Raw genomic sequence first — 8051 nt, 5'->3', positions numbered from 1 at the left:
AAACATGCTTAAGGTCTACATTTAAGATAAGTAGCCTCTAAAGAAGAACACAGAATCCAGTACGACTGCCTTTGGCCCAGAATAAATCAGCATTAAGAGAAACAGCAAAGAGACCTTTTGCCCCAATACAGTTACAGCTATCAAGGCAAAAATCGAAGCCTAACATTTTGTTTCCTACTCAAGGGCAGAGGATGTTGGAGGAGAACAAAAAACCCATCTATCAACAGAATTACTACATATATCCAAGTAATGTGACATGAACACAGGGAAATTTATGTTCAGGTACAATCACTGTCAAAAGTCAGTGCCACAACACAGTATACAGGGTGCAAATCTGCATTCAGAACACCTGAACTTCACTCTTGCCTTTTACATAAACCTCTCACGTGTCCGAGTAAGAACATTGGGAAATATTACCTGACTTGCATGGTGTAGGATGATTTAAAAACAAGTCTAAATATGCTACTGTATTATGGAAATACCTTTTATATCCTCTTTTTGTTGCTAAACCCAACCTATTCCAAATTATTAGCAGAGTTGTTTCCCAATAAGAGAAACAGTGCCACTTGAATCAATGTTCCTATTTTCACCACCCAAACCTCCTACATCAGTAGATGATCATAAAACAAAGACATATTTTGCATCAATTTAACATTTTATTACTTCAAGAGATCGTGATTTACTGTTACTGCAGACTTGAGATAAAACACTGCTGAGCACAGTTCCACTGGACTGTGACAACATACTGCAATAGTCAACAAATCACCTCACCTTTAAGTTTCATTTACAATGAATCTGCACTAAAAAACTCTGTGAATTTAACCAGCAAATTGATAGAATTTCAACAACAGCAAAATACATGCCATCCCCTGAGTTGGTAACTTTTATTAGTAAATGGAAATACACTAAGATTTCTTGTATTTAAAAAAATGGGAAAATCTCCTGTACATACCACTTAAAGTTTACTACAGCACATTCTCCTGACACACAAGAAAGGTATTCACAGTAAAACTATTCTTCCTTTATAATAGCTGCTAGCATTGAAGACTTCACCCTAAAAACCTATCTATAAGTTTGAATGCCTGGTTTGCAGCTATACATCCTATAAATTATCCTAAATAATATGTGGCAAAGAAACAGGTTCATCATTAACTCTAGATTTCTGTAGCATAAAACATATTATTTATTCTTTGTTTCTGTCATGCATTTAAAATGATGAGATTACCAAGTGAGTCTCTAATTTTGAAAAAGCAGAACTACTGGGAGAGGTGAATAATCATTAAAAAGCTGCTTTGAATGGTGAACACATAAGGAAACAGTTCACACTACGTTTTCCTTAACACCTCTGATCAAGACTACCACAACTGCTTTGCTGTATTTCAGGTTTTGTGGAAGCCTAACTTCATTACTAAGCAGGCTGGTCCCAGCTAAGCTTTGGGAATGAAGCCTTGTCCATCAACAGCTGTGCAAGCAGATGAAAGAATCCATTGGTCACACATGCACCACTTATTATAGTTTAATACTTATGATGACTAAAATTTAACTGTCCTATACCAGTATCACTGGAGTAATCTTGTACTGAGTAAATTACATTACTGATTTTTGCAGTTACATAACTGATACTTGTACAAAAGGTATACCTGTATTTTGATATATAAACTATGCTAACAGGTTCAACCAGAACTGTATTGTTCCCATGATCCAACCAGGATCCGGTATCAGAAGAAAGTCTCCAATTAAGTAACTTCTGGATGGCATCTATAGGCTTTGGACACATCCAGAACATGGCTCAAAATTATTACAAATTTACAGCTACTGCACTTACCATGCACTAAAGTTCAGAAGTCTGACAGATAATGCACTTCCATATTAATTCAAAATTACAATTAAAAGTGTTAAAAGTCAGTCCAGTGTTTCCTAGAGCTATGACAGATGTCTTCTCCACCATTATTCATTATTTGGTGTGTCTTGAACCTCAAAGTATATACTTTATTTTAAATCCTAGTGTATCTCTACTCAGAGATTCTACCCATTTAAAATGTAAGCTCACAAGAAATACAAAGAAAAGACTAGAAAGGATGTCGAGAAACTGCCTACCCTAGTTTCCTGTTCTAAAGCAGGATCAACTGCATGTTGCTTCTGGGAGATGCCTGCAAAATCTTTACTTACAGGTCTCTGACAGGCTACATCCAAAAACCTTCTCAGTCTTTTGCAATATTTAATGATCTTTTTCATTAGAAGGTTCTAAGATCTAAATGGAACATTTCTCACTACAATTTAATCCATCATTTGTTGATCTGTGGCCACACTGAATTGCACAAACTGTTCCCCTTCTCTCTACAGCAGTCCTATGTACTTAAAAACTTCTATCACTAATTTACTTCAAAACAATCTTCACATTTTATTAATGAGTGGAATTTTCTGCACCACTGGTCTTTATTATATTCTGCTCTGGACCTTCTTCATTTTGTCCACATCTTTCTTGAAAAGTATGTTAAATAAGGCACATTTCAGATGAGTATCAAAACATGTCATGTAGAGCAAAACGACTGCTTTGTCTTCAGGCTATCTTGCTCACCTACTTACAAAACTCTGATTTTTTGCAGCAAAGCTTAGTTGTCTAATGTTCGTCCTGGTATGTTCCTAACCTTTCCTGGCTATTTTCTACAGAGTTGCTATCTCATTACTTTTCTTTCTGTACTTCAAATTTCACTAAGCACAAAATAGCTTACAACCATACTTGCTCGGTGACCCCCAAGTCCATCAGACCATACCTACAATTTGTTAAGTTCACACTGACTTGCAATTAGGTTCTTCATTATTTCTGTAGCTTTTCCCAGTTTCTAGCCAGTGTGCAAATTTATTAAGCACACTGTAGTCATCCTCTAGCTTGTTAATGTAGAGAGTGACTGGAATCAGAGGTAAGATACAACCCAACGAGACCCTGCTGAACTGCAGTCAGACAATGAGATCTTCATAACCATTCCCTAATATGGTTATGTTTCTGCTTTCATCATCACAATTTCATCCAGACTGTACTTCCTTAGATTGTTCACGAAAACAATCAGATGAGGTCATGTCAACAGCCTCGCTAAGGTCAACGTGTAAAATACCTACTAAGTTGTCCATGCTAGAGTGACCCATCCCTTTGCCGATGAAAGAAATACTCTTGGTTTGACACTATCTGTACAGCAATAAATTCATATTGTCCTCTTGTCTTTGTAGCACTTAAGTAAGCACTTGGTTCTATTAATCAAATATAGGTCAGGTGAAACACAAAGAAACATGAAGTCTCACTGCCACAAAACTTTACCTAAATGTAATTTATAAAGGAACATCTTAATAAAGCAAGGCAATAGGAATGCCCTGTCCGTTCTAAATCTAAAATGGAAACCGTTAAGCCTTTTTATCTGTATCTCCTTTGCACACGAACTTAAAAATCTCTTGCAACTAAACTGGATTTGGTTCTGTGTCAACACATGGCAGGGAAAACAAACGCTAACTGGGGGGGCAGGTAATTCAGATTTGTAAACAAAGAAACAATGCAGGATAATTCTGGGGGTCTACACTTGATGCAAAAGAGTACATCGACCTGACTTTCTCTCTGTATATTTTAGAAGGTATCATGGGCTAATTTTATATCTTATTAGAAAGTTGCATTGTTTCTTTACAAAATTAGCTGCTTTTCTGAGTTAAAAAAAAAAAAAATAATGTGACATGGTATCACCAGTTTGTGTTTGCTTCCTGAGCAAAGAAATTTTCCTTTTTTTTCCCTTTTAATAGTGCCAGTAGTGACTGGGAGTTTGTTCTGGGCTGCCTCTCCTTATCAGCGGGATGATATTCTGAGCCATTCCTCCAAGATCACAGACACAAATAGACAGACTTATACTGTCATCTGTCAAGAACAAGAAGCAATACTACCCCACCCTAAGACACTTCCTGATGACCTGAAGACATTATCTGTTCTTTCCAATAGCAACCTTACAATTCAGAACTAGATTATTTGTGAGCTTTTCTGCTCAGTTTAAAGCTCTGTGTTCCAGCACAGAGCTCAGTGTCAAAAGGGTGATCTAATCCTACACTCTTCCCAATTTAAGAGCTCTGCAGACTGGAAATTTCTCTGTGTTCTGCCAGTCACCTAAACCTCTCCTACTTTTTCCTGAAGAACAACTCTGGTGCCTGAGCAAAACAGTACACTTAATCAACTAGTTCTATTAATCAAACAATCGACTGGCTTTTACAACTACTCCCTGCAATGTTTAGACTTTATCACATCCTCTCCAGTCCAGTTTGGAAGCTTTGGGGATCTTTTTCTTTGCCCCAATCTCACAAGCAGTGTAAACAGCTAGCGAAGTAAGATTTGACCTCTAGTCAGCCTTGGCTGATGTGGTCAACTTGTCATCATTTTACCACAGGAGATTCAATGCGGTCCTCCTCTTTCCCTCACAGCATACACCTTCTCTTGTTCTATTCAAAAGAGTACATATTTTAACTTCTGCAGAAGAGAAAATAAACAAGGAAAACAAAAAGTACCGAGTCTTAAAATGGCCAAAAAATAACAACCTCAATACAGGTAAAAATCCAGTATTGTATCTTGAAAGAACTAACCGGCAATTAATCACCCACTCAAAGTTTTTAAATCTGGCTTCATACTAAGCTAGGTGGTGTTCACAGTAGGATTGGGACCACATTTTTAGTTTGGAACAGTAAAGACAAAAGTCAGCAAAAGGCCCTGCAAATATTGATTCTGTTTCTTATCTATGACTTCAGTTTGGTTATGCAGTTCATAACTAAGAATTGGTTTAAGATTCTCATTTTTCCAATACTATGTGTCTAAAGATTTTGTTAATGATATTTTAAGAAAAAATTTGCTCACAGATGTAAAACCTGTACCATGAAGAACAACAGAACACTGCTAGCAAAGCAATTAAAGCTAAATAACAGACTCATCACATTTGAACAACATATACTCTAAATAATTCAAAACCTTAACTTTTATCCCTAGCAGTTCTGTTGACAGTAACACTGCTTTGACATTCATCAAAATCACACTCTCTTGATTTGCTCTGGCTAAATCTAAACTTGGAGTATTTTAAAATGAATTCTTTTATTGCAAATACTTCCCGGAATCCAAGGGCTTTATAAATAAACAAGGGAACAGGCCCACAGAAAACAAGAATATTTCTCTGCCACCACTCTTGAACAATACACTTATTTGACAGTACTGGCAGCATTACAGTAAGCTTACCAACACAGTCTTGGTCTGCTCCGAATGGTAACCACAAAATCCAAGCTTTACCTGAGCCAGGATGGCATGAAAAAAATCCCTGCTGTCTTTGATTTATAGAGGTTTAGTTCTAAGCAAGTAACAACAAAAAAGTTAAATGGAAAACAACAATACAATTGCTAGCCTGGAGAATTGAGGATAAATTCTTACGAAGTAGAAGGAACAAACCAGCAGAGACGCCACAATGGTGAGATTTCCAAGTTCAGGACTAATACTGGTCCCAGTACAAATGACAGCTGAAAGCAGCGAGCAAAGGGTCTTCCTTCAAAATAACAGCAGCAAGAAGAAAACCACCTCCATACAGATCAAATACGAATTTTGTCTCATCATCCACTGTTAGTTTAGTAACTCCACTTTCCGTATTTTCCATGTTGCTCTCAGAGGCAAAGCCCCATACATTCAAATACTCTATCTTAAAAACAAATTTTAAACTTTTTTAGAAGACAACAGCAGCACAGGTCAGTAGTGATGAACAATTAACAGCTATAAGCACAATGACATCAAAACTGAAATTCATATATATGAAGATGAAGTATAAACATCAAGTTTCTAACTGCTTTTAACAACTTCTGTAATTCCTTTGAAAGTAAAATTTTCCTGCTTTGTTTGTAACAGTTGAGAAATTTCTTAATCCTTTAAAATCTCTACTCCCTAGACAGCATCTAGAGCAATCTGTAAGGCAGCTACAAATACTTCAGCTCTCACTTCCTCTTATTAAAAAAAGTCTTAACCATTTCCTTTAACCGCAATACCACATATTGTGTGCTTATCTCTAGTAATTGCAGTTTCGGTATCATCTTCAATGGAGGAAGCTATGAGAATCTTAAACAGCAGTTTTAGAATCGACTGCTTTCAGAGAGGCAGAAAGCATTAAAAAGAAAGAAAGAAAAACAGTGTTCCAAGCAGTCAGCTATGCTGCAGCTGGGATGAAGAGAGATCACAATAAAATACAGTAATCAATCCCGAGATTTCTGGGGCTAACCATCAGAGCTAGCCAGCTACCACTGTCAAGCAGGATTGACCACAGCTGAAGAAAACAACTATTTGCATCACAAATAGCTATATGAATACACAGAGTTGTGTCTGGGACATCTCCAGATCTGCAAAACTATATGTCACACAATAATCAAGACATCTGGTCATGCCTCCTCTCTCTCTGCACACAAGACCTCACAATTTTGGACTTAGTTCATGGCATTTGCAGGAAAAACTGCTATCACCTCCAGTGCTGATGCTCCCCTACAGAGAACCTATCCACTTGCATCACTTCACTAACAGGAGTAACAGCAGAAGCTACCACCATATGGGCAAACGTGCTCAGGACTCTGCCATCAAAACGTGCCAGCAGAAACGTTTCTGTAGGCACTGTACCACTTTGCTGCATGAGTAAGTGTCCCCACATCACAACCCTGGTCACTCAAAGCGGTTAAGACCTAGCTGTATGTCAAGACAAGGTTTAATTTTTCCTGTCTTGTTTCCTGCCTTGTCCCCGCAAAGCATGGCTATTTATGCTCAGGTGAAATTCCCCTAGCCTGTTTTTCCCCTGGTATATATTCCTGTCAAAGCCTAACAACCACACACACAAATGACTTCTGCATTTTGACACTTTTCCCCATAAGCAGGGAATTTTTGTTTTGTGTCAGAAGCGTGATGATACTGTTACAATCATTAAGCTGAAGCAATTTTCCAACATACAAAACTGCAAACTGAAAGGAACCTCACTTCTGTTTCAGAAATATAAGAATTTGCAGTAATGTAGTTAGAACACTTGTTTTATGTCCGTTAAGATTTGCAGAAACACTCAAGTGCACATCAACAACTGACGCTGCTCTGGATCAACACAGAGTTCTAAATACTTCAATCATTTGTTTTTTTTCCTTGAAAGGCCTTAACTAAAATCAGCACTGAATGTGACAGAACCAAGTAGCCCTTACTACTTCTAGAGTACAAGTCTCCCACATGAGCAAAACAACTCCTATAAAACACATCATTTAACTCAGATTTGTTAGGCTTCCTGACAGAAACCCGGGTTCAGAAGTTTAGAGCAATTAAGTAAGCATCTAAATTCTCAAACTCCCCCTGCGACTGCTGCAGCGCAGGCCAGCTGAACCCTCCATGGGAACGGCACAGAAATTTTAACGTGCTAAACCTACAAAAATATCCCTTGGATGCGATAACGAACATTTTCTTCGAAATAAGAAAAACCTCTCAGAAATAATTCCGCTCAAAGCAAAGCAATACAATCGTAACTAACATTCATTACTGGAAGTGGATTGAGCAGCTGCACGCGCTCAGATGACATACAGCACGTTAGGAAAATTAAGCTGCTAAGGATACATGAAGCACCCGGGACAGGGGATGGCCATGAATTAGGTTCTTCCATATAGGAAAGCACAATTTCCTCCAGAGGAATTTCCTCCCGCACGGAGGCGTAACCCATCCTCTCCGTCAACACCGAGACCTGCAGCTTCCTGCACCGCCGAAGCACCTCACCTATGCAAACACCGATTTATTTCGTTTCGGGAGGGCGGGGAGCAGCTCCACCACCCACGACAGCTTCAAACATCTGCTCCATCTCACGCCGGGAGCTGCTAAGCAACCGTGCGCCTCGAACTTATTGAAATTAAACTTACTAATTTTACCCCAAACCCTTCCCTTCGGTAGCGGCAGGTTTCGCAACTCGGCGTGGGAAAGCCCGGGCTGAGCGGCCCACTCCCGGCTCCCGTGACTCACGCGCGGTGGGGCGGGAGCGGCACCGGGGGCC

Source organism: Athene cunicularia (genome assembly GCF_003259725.1).
Source record: "Athene cunicularia isolate RWA chromosome 7 unlocalized genomic scaffold, athCun1 chr7_part1, whole genome shotgun sequence".
NCBI lineage: Eukaryota > Metazoa > Chordata > Aves > Strigiformes > Strigidae > Athene > Athene cunicularia.
Note: the sequence above shows the minus strand (reverse complement) of the source record.